The following is a 14,991-nucleotide window of genomic DNA, read 5'->3' on the forward strand; positions in this document are numbered from 1 at the left end:
TTCAATCCTTCAGTCTAACCAGATCCTGTCCCATCTGTCTAGGAAGACTCTCTTATCTACCTGAATGAAAACACATACAGCCTCTTTATCAGATTTCCAGGAGACAAGTGTGGTCAAATGAAAAAAGCAATACATCTGGAATTAGACAGCTTGATTCCACCTCCTGTGCAATGTTGTTGTTGGAGTTTTTTGAGAGGCAATCAGGGTTAAATGACTTGCCCAGAGGGTCATACAGCTAGTAAGTGTCAAGTTATCTGAGGCTAGATTTGAACTCAGGTCCTCCTAATTCCAGGGCTGGTACTCTATCCACTGCACCATCTAGCTGCCCCGCCTGTACAATGTTAAACCCTTCTGGGCCTCTGTTTTCTCATCTGTAAAATGAGGGAGTTGGATAAGAGGAGCCCTAGCAAATTGGGCTCTAAAATACGAAGCTGGGAGGGAAAGCAAACTCTTGGAGGACAGAATCAGGATTCAAAATGATCCACAGGCTATGACACTGAGCCAAGTCTAATAAATGACATGTAAAAAGGTTAAATGGGTTGAGGGCACCACCAACCTCCCAGTCACCCAGGATGGTAAGTGCTATCCTCCCCTCTTCCCTCTCACTCCCCACATCCAACCTGATGCCAAGCCATGCTGATTTCACCTTGGTAGCACCTACCCAACATGCCCCACTGTCTCCTCTGACACTGTCACCACCCTGTTGTAGGCCATTGCCAATTCACTCCTGGACTATTGCAAAAGCCAACTGGCAAGGTCTGCCTGCCTGGAGTCTTGCTCCCCACTCCAAGCCATCCTCTTCTCAGCTGTCAAATTTATCATCCTATAGAATGATCTTCTTCTAAAACTTCTAGCCACAGACACTTACTAGATGTAACCCTGGGCAAGTCATTTAAACTCAGTTTCCTCAACTGTAAAATGAGATATTTGTAAAGCACTCAACACATAGTAGGTGCTTAATAAATGCTTATTCTCTTCCTCCTTAATCTTAATATCTTCCCTCTGAAACTACCCCAGATTTTTTATCCTGTAAGTATCTTATATGTACACAGTTGTTTGAATGTTGTCTCTTCCATTAGACTGTGAGCTCCTTGAGAGCAGGGACTCTTATTGGTAGTTTGCCTTCCTTTGTATCCTTAGCATTTAGTATAGTGCTTGGCACATAGTAGGCACTTAGTAAATGTTAAGTTGACTAGGTTAAATGTAAAGTTCTACACTAGAGTTTAAAAAACCAACTACCAAAGTACAAAAAGGTGGAGACAGGCCTAAAGAATGGCCAATGTGACAAAGACCTGAGGGAGGTAACAAACTCACCAAGAGTCGACCAGAAAACATGGTAGCCAAAAAAGCTAATGGAACCATAGGCTACCTTGTTAGAGACAGTGTCCGGCTTGTTCTGCTCTGACCGCATCTGGAGTGCATTCAGTTCTAGCCTCCCCATCATTTTTCAGAAGGACACTGATAAGCTGAGTGCGGAGGGCACAGATCAGGATGGTGATAGGACTGGAGACTATGTCCTACTAGGTGAAGGAACTGGAAATGTCTGGTTCCGAGAAAAGCAAAGGTTTGTTCTGCTTATTTTAAAATATAGAAATGAACTGATGCCGCAGAAGGCTGAAGGTTTTAGTTCCATGTAAGAAAACATTTCCTAACAACGAGAGCTGTCCAAAAGTGGGATGGACTGGCTCACGAGGGAGTGAGCTCCCATTACTTGTTGACGTGGATGAGTATCTGTTGGGCATCTGTAAATGGGATTCTAACACTAAACTTTGGGGATTTGCCAGAGCTTTAGGACCTGCTTCACAGGCCTATAAGGGCTTGGAGACAGAAGACCTGAGATCGAGTCCCAACTCCAACTTTCACATAGTTGTGTGACTATGGGCAGGACATTCAACCTCTGAGCCTCAGTTTCCTTACCTGAAAAATAGGGTGGGGGGAAGAGTTTGATAATATTGTTATTACCTCTTTCACAAGGCTGTCCTGAGGTTAAATTAGGTATTATGGGACTCATACATAAGTGTGAAGCCTTTTCATCATTCATCTGTACCTCTTCCCTAAACTGCTAAATCCTGGAAGATTCTGAAAGGGGAGAGATGGAGAATGAAGAGATGAACCCTTTGGGTACTAGAAGCATCAATGACAGCTTTGATTATCATTGATAAACATTTGAGCTCTTCCTGCATCCAGCTGGGGCCCAGAGTTTGGCCATTCAGGGAAGAAGAGAGTAAAGGAAAAGAACAAGGAAGACGGACCAATTCGTCCTTAACGTTCCTCTACGGATCCTCACGTCAGCCTGGCTGGTGGGGGAGGAGGGGGGCTCCTCGATATTCTCTGTTCTACCATTTTGTTAGATACATAACAAAAATGCTGCTGCTGCTGTTCTACAAGCAGCATGGCAGAGTAGAAGGAGTTCTGATCTTGGTGACAAAAAACCTGGCCAGGATCCAGTCCAGGCTCTGCCACTAACCCTCTAGCCTTGGCCAAATGACAACGTCTCTGGCTCTGTTTCCTCATTTGAAAACTGGGGGAGACTAAATTTTCTTTAAAGTTAATGTTTTTGACATTAATGGTTTTGACATTATGTTCTAAGGCCCGTTCCAGCTCTGACATTCTATGTTCTAAGGCTCCTTCAGCTCTGACATTCTATGTTCTAAGGCCCCTTCCAGCTCTGACATTCTATGCTCTAAGGTCCTTGTCAGCTGTGATATTCTATGTTCTGAGGCCCCTTCCAGCTCTGACATTCTATATTCTAAGGTTCCTCATGGCCTTGACACTCTCTGATGAAAGCAATGGGGGATCCTGGCTGGGAGAAACAATACAAACTCTCCTCTGGAATCATATAACAGAGCTTTCTAGTATCTCTAGTACTTCCCCCACAGAAGAGAGAATTAAGCTGCAATTTACCAAACCTAATCAGAAATGAACTGATTTCCTCTGGGAATGCTAATGAGAAAATCGTCAAGATTAAAATAGTCACATAATATGCAGCTACCCTTTCCTTTCTAGAGTCGACCAGTTGCCTAGCCCTGGAGCCAGCTACCCTGCTCTAATGTTAGATCAGCAGCACCGTGTGTCAATCCCATACCCAAAGCTGACCATTTCTCTTGGTAAGGCTCAGAGAGGGACCCCAGTGCCTTCAGCCTTAGAGCTCAGGCTAATTTCCACTTTATACCACACCTTCCCCCAATTGTGTTAGGATGGGTAGGAGCTCTTGATCCCAAGGGCTGGCGAAATTGGGCACTCACTCCCTGCCTCATCCTCCTTCTCTTGGAAAGTTGGGCAAGGTGTCCTGGGGGCAATCACTGCTGGTCCATCTGTCCCATCTGAGCAGCCACTGCTCAAAGAGTGGGCAACAGGATAGGAGCCTGGGCCCCTCTCCAATTCCTCAGGGAGGAGAATGTGATTTAGCTAAGGAGATAATTACAAGAAACAAATGTACTGAGCCTTCTGCAACTCCCACGACATCAGTCAAATGGATGCTTCTGGCCAAAGCCCTCCTGAGCTCCTGGCTTGAGAAGCCACTCCATTGTCTCACCCTGCTCTGGCACCTAGTTCAATGCCTTTTCTCCCTGCCAAGAAGCAGCTTGGTGTAGCGGAAAGAGCACTGGTCTTGGCTGCTGAAGATCAAAGTTGCCCGGCTCTAGCCTTCCTGGTTGCATTATACTCTAGGTTCCCTTCTCTGAGCCCTCTAAAATGGGAGCATAATAGCACACTACATCTATGCCACAGGGTGTTGTGGAGAAAGGGAGTCGTGAGCCTTAAAGAGGTAGAGAAACATTATTATCGCTGTTTTGTTATTCCTATTGTCAAGGCTGCTGCTCCCCAAAATTGGTTTCTCCCTCTTTCCTAACCTTCCTACTCCCTCTCAAAAGAAAATTCCAGAGCACAGCTGCTTCTTGGGTACCACCCTGTCCATACCAAAGAGTCCTCTTCCCATGCCTGGGGTATAATTTGGGCAGATATTACCATCATGGCTCCCAAAACAGTATCACATAAAGGTGAACTGACTTACTTAGAGGTTCACCAGGACCTCATCACAGGATGTCTATCAAGGAAGTTGGAAAATGACCTGGTCCAATCACTCATATTCTTAATAATAATTTATTATGAAATTCACTTGAAACAGTAACCAAACCAATTAAATTGACATTTCCAAGTGTCTCCATCTCCTGCCTTCTTTTATAGAAAAGGAAAATGAGAGGGGAGGCAATTTGTCCAAAGGCACAGAAACTCCTTATGTGTCGTTTAAGGCCCTCTGCCATCTGGCTGCAATCTACCTTTCCAGTTTTCCCATTATTCTCCTTAATACACTCTATTATTTCAGCTAAATCCTACCCTCTCCCCTCTCTGTGTATTTGACATGCCTCCACTCCCCAACTCCATATCTGGAATAGACTCCTCCAATACATTTCAGCCTTTCCAAGTCCCATTTCAAGACCCAGATTATGCATCAGCTCTTCAACAATGACGTCCCCAACCCCAGAAATGTCTCTCTCTAAATTTCTCACACCTCTCTGACTTCTTCCTGACACAATTATTGCATTCTGACTGCATCACAGTTCTTGAGGTACAAGTCTTATCCCTACTACAAGAGTGCATGTTCCTTAAGGGCAAACATTGTGTTGTTCTTCATTTCTCTATCACCAGTACCAAACACAGGCCCTGTACATTGTATATGAATTAATAAATGGCTGCTGAATTTGAAGTTGAGGTTAAAAATTTTGAACCCAGATCTCCCGATTATCAGGTCAGTAGGGGAAAGTTTTAGGGAGCCAGATTTCAGAATGTTATGGAAAAAATCACTAATGATTAGAACTGGGGAAAAAAAGGGACTTACATGTCAATCCTACTGCTAGGTGTATACCCTAGGGAGGTCAGTGATTAGATTGTAAATTCTTTGAGGGTAGGGACTATCTTTTCCTCTTTTGTATGCACAAGGCTTAGCACAGTGCCTACCTAGCACCTAGTGGGCCCTTGATAAATGTTTATTGATTGATAAAAACAAGGGTCACAATATACTAGAATATTCATAGCAGCACTTTTTTGTGTGTGGTAACAACAAATACCCAGTGATTGGAGACTGACTAAAAGAAATGTCAGTACATGAATATAATGGACCACTGTACTAAGAAGCATGGGAAGACTTATATGAACCAATGCCCAATGAAGCAATCAGAAATAGAAATACAATGTTTTACTACAAAGTAAATAGAAAGAAAAGACAAAGCTGAATGCTATGTACTCAAACGAGCCTGGCTGCAGAGGTGGGAGGAGAAAATGCATCTCCCCCCTTTCTCTGCATGGGTGGGGGACTAAAGCTGTGAAACACTCCATGTACAGTAAGATTCATTTGATGAGTCTGGTTGGCTTTTTTACTTCTTTCTTTTTTATTTTTTGTTACCAGGGATGCAAAATAGCAGAGAAGGGTGGGTCATATTCACCAATGCTTGTGAAGTAAAAGCAAAATTCAAATAAGACAAACAACTAGAGCTGTCTAAAAATGGAATGGGCTGTTTCATAGGATAGATAGATACCCTTCACTCAAAGGCAAAGCCAGAAGGGGACCTGTATGGAGCTGTTGTAGAGTGGATTCCCACTGAGTACCAGGTTGGCCTAGAGCCCACTTCCTAGAGTCCTTCTGACTCTGAGATTCTGAGATCCTATTGTTTTGGGAGTCCTTGCTCTTTCCACTAAATTATGCTGCCATTGTCCCCAAATCTCCAGATCCATCTTGAATCTCATCAAGATGGAACCATCCTTGAATGTCCCAAAACCCTGGGCTCTTCTTGTGGAGGAATCTTCAATCCTATCTCATTTTCCCCTGTGTGTAACTCATATCAGACCAAACAGAAGTTGGGGGGAATGAGTGATCTTCTAGAAACAGCACTGGACTTGGAACCAAAGGCCCAGGTTTCAAATCCTAGGTCAGCTAACTCTGATCTGTGTGACCTTGGGTAAATCACATCTCTTCAGTTTCCATAACAGTAAAAGACAAATGGAATGGACTAAGATCTCTGTGGTCCCTTCAAGCTCTAAATCCAGCAATTTACTTTGCTAAAGTGCAGGCTGGTCTAAGGAGAACCCCACCCAAAACAAAGACATTCCCTCCATTTATCATATATATATATCTTATGCTTACTTAGCTGTGTGACCCCAGGCAAGTCATCTTGCCCTATAACATAAGGCAATTTTTACACTGTGAAGGTGGGGATGGGGATAAATTTCAGAAATGTCCAGCTGCGTTGGGTTCCTGGGTTCCAGTCCTGGCTTGGCTATTTAAATCCCTTAATGTCACATTAAGGCAAGTCCCCAACCAGCTCTGGACTCCACAGTTCTCTTAGGCAAAATGAAGGGGTTGGACTAAAAAGTTTCTAAGGTCCCTTACAGCCCCAATACACTATGATCTAAATGATCTAAACGTCAGTTTGAGATCAGTCACCAATTCAAAGAAGGTAAATTGAAAGCCTATGAAATAAGGATCATCCCTGAGGCAGACTGTCAGGATTAGGATCAGAACAACAAAGCTAATAGAACTTTCCCAATTTCTAGTCCTTAATTCAGCTTATGGCACCAGCTGAAATCCCCACACCCCACACTCCTCCCTCTTTCCCCTTCCCCAGGCAGGGACCTTATCTGGACCAGAAAAAAGCTGGCAAGCAAGATTACAGGGCTCAACAGGAAAAGCTAGGAAGATTAGAAGGGAACTACTGGGCAGAGGTTGTATTTAAAGTGTGGGCAGGGCAGTTCAGATCTGCTCCATTTCTGGCAAATTGAGCCCTGTCCTGGGGCAGCTGGCCACGTGCCTGGTCAGCCACTAGAGTAAGGAAATACAGGCTCTTACCCTCAGGGAATGAGAGTGGATCCCCTCCCTTTTCTCTCCCTCCCACCAAGATGCCCTAGTGGCCTCCCACAGATGGGAACCCATAGCTTCACCCCACCAGAAGCTACTCCTACCCTTTCCCACCAGCCACAAGGAAGGAAGAGATTGAAAACAGGAGGGGTTTGTTGATATTTGATCCAGAGACACAAGGACTTCCTGTGTCCTTCTTCTTGTGCACTGTCTTGCCCCCCTCTCTCTCTCCTCTCCTCTCTCCTTCTGTCTCTCCATGTATCCATGCATATCTTTGTACGTTTGTGTGTATGCATGTCTCCATGTGACTCTATATATGTATGTCTCTCTGTAAAGTAATAATCACTCACATGGCTGTTGGGATTGAAGACTTACAAAGTGTTTTCCACACCACAACTCCTCTGGTAGATGCTTAAGAAAATTGAAGCTCAGAAAAGGGAGTTGATTTGCTGTTGGTCCCACAACTAGAAAGAATAGGGGTTCATACCTGCAGTTCTTGAGTACAAATCTAATACTTTCCACTTACTCCATGTCCTCTGGGCTATATAGAACATGTGTCTGCATGTGTACTGGGTCTCTGTGTGTCATTTATGTGCATGTCTCTGCATGCGTGTGGGGGATATCTCTGCAGGCATATCTCTACCCCTGCATGTGGCATGTTGTAGGCGTGTCTAGTTAGATATTGTGTTTGTCTCTAAGCACTTACAGTCTGTGAGGGTCACATTTGTGTGTCTATATGTATCCTGTTTCCATATATCCCTCTACAATATGTCTATGTGTGTGATGCATATGTTCACTCACACCTGTGTGGAGGGCCTGGTGTTGGCAATCAGTTGGGGTAATGGGGGTGGGGGGGCTGCCTTCCATCTGTTAAGGTCTATGTGGCCGCGATCTTTATTCTGGATGGCAGAGGGGCTGGGTGGAGAGGGGAGGTTAAGAGGAAGAAGAGAAGCCTTCCCGCTTTGTTCATCCTCCCCTCTCCACTCAGCTGCTGCCGTATCCCGTATCACGATTTCCATCGTGCCGAAGCAGGAGCTGCCCCTGTAGGCTTCCCCCACCCCACCTCCCCTCCCTCCTCCTGGTGAAGACAACAGCTCTGCTTCGGGGCTCTTAAAGACACAGGCTCCAGCTCTAACAATGGTGCTGTCTCTGAAAGCAACTGGCAGAGAAGCTGGAGAGGAGGGTGGGGGAGGTTTTGTTTTTATTTTTTTTCCAGAGGGAATCAAAGCCAGAGAAACGGCTGGGGGTTTTCTCTGGCAGCTGTGAGCCTGGGCTGACCTCAGTGAGATCACTCTGACCCTCCCCCAACGGCTCCCAGCGGCTGGAAAGGGAAGGAGGGAAGCAGGAATCTTCCTCAGTGACCACACTCTGGGAGGGGCTTGGGCCCTCCAACTTAAGTTCCCTAATTCAAGCCTAGAGTCAAAGAAACACAGCGAGATTGGGGGTGGTGATGGGAATAGGCTCCCCAGGCTAATGAAACACCCCCCCCCCCCAACGTCTTCCTCATACCAGTGATCTAATTCCTATTCACCCTTAGCATCCATCTTTTCCAGGAAGACAGGTACATTCACAAAATCTCAGAGCTGGAAGGGACACTACCCAATCCAAAACCCTCCCAGAGTCAGGAATCCTGTCCATACGATCCCTCACAAGATTCCCCAGACTTGAAAACCTCCAATAATAAGGAGTTGACATGAAAAGAGCTTTAGATTTAAAGTCAGGGAAGTTGGTTCAAATCCAAGCTCTGCTGTTTACAGCGTGCTCCTGGGCAAGTCCCTTCTTAAGCAATAAGTGAGAGAGCCTAGAGTAGATGAACTCTAAGTTCTCTTCTGTACCTAGTTGAAGGGTTTTTTGTGTGTCATGGACCCCTTTAGAAGCCTGGTGGCTTCTGGATTCCTTCTTGGAGTCATGATTTTAAAGGCATAAAATAAAACACAGAGAATTACAAAAAAAAATTCTAGTGAAATACAGTTGTCAGAAATATATATGTATACATATACACACATGTATATGTATACACACACATATATGTTAGAAGTTCATAGACTCTAGGTTAAGGTCCTTGGAGCCTTTGACCTCCAGAGGGAACCTAATACATCATTTGGCAAAGAAGGGCAGTAACATTGGTTATGATAAAATTCTTATAGGTTCATAGAGTTAGAAAAGGAAAAGATCTTATAGGCCAACCCTCTTTTATGGATGAGTAAGCTAAGGGATGTTAGATTTCTAGGTTACACAGTATCAAAGGTAAGATTTGAACCAGGGTTCAAGTCTTTTGACTTCAGAATTAGTCATCTCTCCACTGCACCATTCTACCTCCTATATTGAGCCGGATCTGTATCTCTGGAACATTTTCCTCATAGCTCCTAGTTATGTCCTCTGGGGCCTGGCAGAACATGTCTAATCCCTTTTTCCCATAGAACTGTCCCTCAGAAGCTTGAAAACACATCCCTATCACTGGTAAGACTTTTCGAGGCTAAACATCCATCCTAGGGCCAATAAAAGCTATAGTTCAGAGAAGGAAGGGACTATTGTGGCTGGAGGGGTCATAAGAACTTTCTGGAGGAGGTGGAACCTTGTAAAAGGTACTGAATTGTCCCAAAAAAAGGAAGGTTTTTCGAGTGGGAGAAATATTGCAAAGAAAATCCTAAAGCAAAGGCTCTCAACCTCGAGTCTAAGAACTTGATTTTTTAAAAAAATATCTTGATAACTACTTCAAAAGAATTAGTGTCCTTTGTAATACTGTATATCTTATTTTATACATTTACAAACATTTGAGAAGTCTATAGGTCTTAACAGACTGCCAAAGGGGTACGGGAAATTCCCCATACAGGAAAAATTAAGAACGCTCAAAGGGAGAACTAAGTTCTATCTGGGGCCAAACCTGAATGATTGAAAACACTAAAAATGTCTGCCTCATTTAAAATGCAGTGGAGAGGGGTACAGGGCCCTTCAAGCCAACCGGATCAAAGCTGTGTATCTGGAGTGTGAGTGGACCTAGGGTCAGAGAGAGTGGTTTAGAGGCCACAATAAAACTCATCCTCTACTCCAGCATGCATCCAGGAAAAGGTGCCTGGGGCAATGGATGTTTTCTAAAGGTCAATCAATCCTTCACATTCAGTTTTATGCTAATAGTAACAAGCCCTCTACATTCACTCCCTGGGAGACTTCATTCATTCCCAAGATTTTCAGCTATCAAGGTCTCCCACAGCTTCCAAGGCCATCTCCAGCATCCAGATCCATATCTTACCCCTGGACCCAGATGGCTCCAGAGGAGAAAGTGAGGCTGGTGACTTTGCACAGCCCTCCCTCACTTAAATCTAATTCATTTGCACGTCATGGAATCACTTCCCTGAAGTCATGTGGTCCTCTATGAGAATTTAGGACAACCTCATCTGCACCAGTGAATCCCAAATTCCTATCTTGAGTCCAGATCTGCCTTTTAAACAGACCCACCTCTGGGTCAGTCCTGTTGTGGTGAGGTGGAAAGAGGCCTGAGTCAGTTACAGACCCTGAATTTGAATCCTGGCTCTCCTATTTACTTCCTGAGGTACCTGGGCCAAGTCACTTCACCCCAGGTCCTCATGGTCTTCAGGTTCCCTCATCAGGAAAATAAAGGAGTTAAACAGGGAGCCTGTGGCCTCAAGGCCACATGTGACCTTCTAGGTCCTTGGGTGCAGCCTTTTGACTGAGTCCAAGTTTTACAGAACAAATCCTTTTAGGAAGGGGACCTAGAAGGCCACATGTGGCCTTGAGGCCAAAGGTTCCCCACCTCTGGACTAGACTGTCTCTGAGGTCCTTTCTGGTTCTGGATCTATGATTGCCAGCGCCTTCAGAATATCTTCACTTGGATAAATCCACCAATCCCACCAATAAATCAACTTCAATATACCCAAAGTCAAGTTTATCATCTTTTTCCTTTTCCTTCCTCTGTATTCATTGTTTGTGTCAGCAGCAGCACCGTTTGCCCAGCCTTCTATGTTTGAAACCTTGGACTCATCTTTGGCTCTTTCTTCTTCCTTCTTACCATATCCAATCAGCAACCAAGTCTTGTCAACTCTACTCCACAGCATCTGTAGTAACCTTCCCTTCCTCTCTATTCCCACTGACAGTACCCCTGTACAGGCCCCTTTGACCATATCCCTGTACTACTGCCATAACCCCATAACAGCTCCTCCCTCCACCTGTCCCTCTAAGCCAAACTTCACATATCCTGCAAAAGTAATCTTTCTTACACACAGATTTGGTTCATATGTTCAAAAATCTTCAAAGACACCATTTACCTTTTGAATAAGAATTAAAACATCTTAGTATGTCACTCAAGGCCCTCCACAATCTAGCACCAACCTATCTCATAATTTATTTCTCTGCTTACTCAGTGCTCTTGCTTGCCTAGCTGGGCTGCTTTGTTCCCCAAACCTATCTCGCACTCTTTTGCCTCAGTGTCTCTGTTCACACTGTTCCCTATGTCTGGAATTCCATCCACATGCTTCATCATCATCTGTCTAACCACCTTTTACAACTCAACTCAAATACCACCTCCTCCAGAAAGTTAATTATCTATGTTTGAATCCCTAGGGCAGCTAGGTATGGCAGTGGATAGAGAATTGATCTTGGGATCAGGAAGACTCATCTTCATGAGTTCAAATCTGGCCTTGAACCCAGAACCATCCCCACAATGGAGTCACCAATATTCCACAGTGGATTCCCAAGAAGACTTACTAGCTGTGTGATCCTGGGAAAAGTCACTTAACCCTGTTTGCCTCAGTTTCCTCATCTATAAAATGAGCTGGAGAAGGAAATGGCGAACCACTCCAGTATCTTTGCCAAAAAAACCCAAATGGGGTTGGACATGACTAAAACCGACTCAACAACAATATAGAAATCCCTACTAATTATCTTATATGCCTGGATATGGTCCTGGGAGTAAGATCCCTAGAGAGACCATGGACCCAGACTCCAAATAGATGGAATGTTTATCCCACTAGAAAGAATTTCCAGAAAGACAATGTCCCTGAGTAACCTGTGTAATCTATTGTGTAAGCACACAAGCAAATTCAGGGACTCATAGTTGGTAGCTCATTTATAAAAAGCCTCATTTTAGAATTCCTTGATGTTATGATTTCATTGTCGCTGCTGCTGCAAAACTCAATTATCAGCATTAACTCTGCTGCATTTCATCCAGGGAAGGCAGATTCCATTCATAAACTTTATTCCTGAGGGCAGCCACCATGCAATGGAAAGAGGCCCAGGATGGCAGTCAGGAGAAGTAGCTCTGAGTCCTGGCTGTGTCCACTAACTTACTGTAACCTGGAGTAAGTCATTTTTCCTTTTTGGACTTCAGTTTGGACTTAAGATAAGGAGATTGGGCTAGATCAGAGATTTAGAGCTGCAAAGGACCTTGTAGGTCAGCTAATTCAAACTGCCTTCTCTCCCTGCCCTGCCCTCCTCATCCCCCCAGTCTTACAGACAGGGAAACTGAGGTTAGAATAGTTGGGCAACTTACCCTAAATCACAAAGGCAATAAGCATCAGGGTCAGAATTCGAACCCAGGTCATCTGGCTCCAAATTCAGTGCCTTATCTATTTCAACATGGCACTTACCCAAGATTCTTCCGGTCCACCTAAGCCATAAGTCATTAGCCAGACAGTATGATATAATGGAGAAAGAAGTGAATTTTAAGATCTGTTCAAGTTCTGACTCTGGTACTTATTTGCTTGGTGCCAGAAAGAAGACTGACTAATCTTTCAGAGCCTCAGCTCCTTCCTCTATACAATGGTGATGATAATAATTGCATCTTACAGAGCTGTTTGAGAAAAGTACTTTGCAGACCTTTTGAGTCTTATATCTTAAGACTTATGACTAAGTCACTCCCCCTTTGGGGACTTCAGCTGAAGGCAATGCCAGAAGGATCTAAGATCCTTCTAACAGTCCCTGAACCTGTTATCTGAATTGCAAGTCAGTTAGACCTGAGCAAAAATTTGTAAGAAAAAGAATTCTAAAACTCTTGCTTGGGTCATCAAGGGAAACTAAGGAACCTTCTTTCCAGAGGCAAGGCTTCGAGGTGGCTACAGAGATTAGAAAAATGCCTCAGTCCCTTTCAGCTCTGGGAGGCTGGTTTTATTCACTTCAATCTGAGCAAAATGCCAAGAAAGGCCTGTATGCAGCTGTTGCTCCTAGAACACATTACCCTTCCTCCCCCTCTCCACCCCAGTCTATCCAGGCTATGGCTGGTTTCCAAAGGCAATTTCAGACAGATATTGATTTTCTCCAATCATCCATGTCCTCAGTGATATCCTTCTTGCAACTTAGGGCCATCATTGGAAATATGCTGCAGCCTGTACCCACCACAGATTATCTGCAACTTGGGTTCTTTAGAAGTTTTGATATTCCTAGATTCATAAGGACAAAGAACATTTATGCTGGGAAAAAAATGGGTTTCAGTGCTAGGGAACAGCTGGGAATCGTTGAAAGCACCACTCAGTTTACCAAGTGCAACCCAGCCTACTCTTCCTTCTATTTCATTCTGTGCCCAACTCGTCACCAAACACCAGTGCCTGTCCCAGGAGGTGGGCTGAACATATAGTGAGAGTAAGAAATACCTGAGGGATCACTAGATACCAGTGCCACACTGGTGCCCACAAAATGTAAAATTACCTAGAAGGCCTAGAAACACATTGGATAGGTCCTCTGGGAGACAATATGGACAAAATCAGCAAAGTACAGGAAGGCATGGATGGATTAGAACATGCATAGAAGGAAGAAGCACCCACGTGCCTGAAATCACAAAACCACGAAAGTACCAAAATTCTGATTTTATCGTAGAATGACCATCATGGTTTTAAGAAGTTATGTAATTCATTTCCCTGCCATTAGCAGATCTATTGCTATAACAGTGACAGGCTGGTTCATTCTCTTCTGGCATCCCATCAGAAGCAAGGTATGTGTGAAGATGGTCCCATTTGGGGGGCCAAACCCCAAAGATGGTATTTCCCTGCCATGGCATCTGGGACAGCACCACCTAACCAAGTGTCTGAGACCACTTCAGACACTAGTTGGTACCAGAAGAGAAATTGAAATTTGCAAGAACTCCCCTTTTAAATTTAAGGGGGAAATAAGTGATTCACCAGTGAATCTGGCTTATTCTCACATGTCTCCTTGGTCAGTGTACAAAGAGGGAACAGTGACCTAGGACCATAGAAATGTCAAGAGCTGGAAAGAGCTGTAGAGATCAGTTGTCCAGTTCCTTCATTTTACAGATGAGGAAACTGAGGCATAAAGAGGCTCAACTTGTTCAGGGTCACAACAGAATGTAAACAGCAGAATCCAATTCTTTTGCCGCTAACACCCTGCATAGCAAATCAGGGGTGAAGTGAAAGACAAAAAAAAAAAAACAAACCCAGGGTCCTGACTCAGAGATCCAGTGAATAGCCTCCCAGGGAAGAGACCTTTTCAAGTATCTATCTTCTCCCTAAGGCTATGCAGCCGTTAGTCTGAACGGAAGTTAGACAGGGAGATGTTCCAAAATATCAGGCTTTCAAAACTAGACACGCCCAAAGATCCCAAGGACAGGATTGGTCTGCCGTCCTGGAGCCTTGTGCAAAAACCGGCTCTGAATCTAAGCATCAGGGTCAGGTCCTTTCCTTCCAACCTGTCCTGTTCTATCCAGCTCCTGGCCACCACCCTGGGACAGGTTGTGACTGTACTCCTGGGTATAGTTCCTTGCCCCCCCCCACCTCCCTGCCTCCCTCTAATATGCATATACAGGGCTAAGAGCCCAGCTTTCATAAACATAGGAGAAATACCCACTGTTGTCATGCCAACCCCATCCTGAAAAGGAAAGCCACTAGAGAACCTTTTCTGCCAACAGTTGTAGAAGGGACAGGCAGTTCTGGGATCACTCAGCTCAGCTGATGTGACCCTCACCCCTCACACACCCTCTTCCCCCACCTGCCAAAAGTTACTCAACTGGAGTCAAATGATGAACTTGAGCCTCCTCCAAAGGTCTCAGCATCAGCCAAAGGCCACACAAGACTGAGAGGTCCCTCCCTCCTCAGCACTTTCTCTGTCTTCCTTCCCTGTGCACTCTGCAGAAGCAGCCATCCCTCACCCTCAGAACTGGGGTATCCCCAATAGGACAA

The 14,991-nt window shown here is 44.6% G+C and overlaps 1 protein-coding gene across 1 annotated transcript in view; it reads right to left on the reverse strand.

Annotated features, from left to right (window-relative positions):
• Positions 1-14,991, reverse strand: part of SOGA1 (suppressor of glucose, autophagy associated 1) — a 118,809-nt gene that overhangs the window by 103,133 nt on the left and 685 nt on the right. The gene's annotated exons all lie outside the window — the stretch shown is intronic.

Source organism: Trichosurus vulpecula, chromosome 3, assembly GCF_011100635.1.
Source record: "Trichosurus vulpecula isolate mTriVul1 chromosome 3, mTriVul1.pri, whole genome shotgun sequence".
Taxonomy (NCBI): domain Eukaryota; kingdom Metazoa; phylum Chordata; class Mammalia; order Diprotodontia; family Phalangeridae; genus Trichosurus; species Trichosurus vulpecula.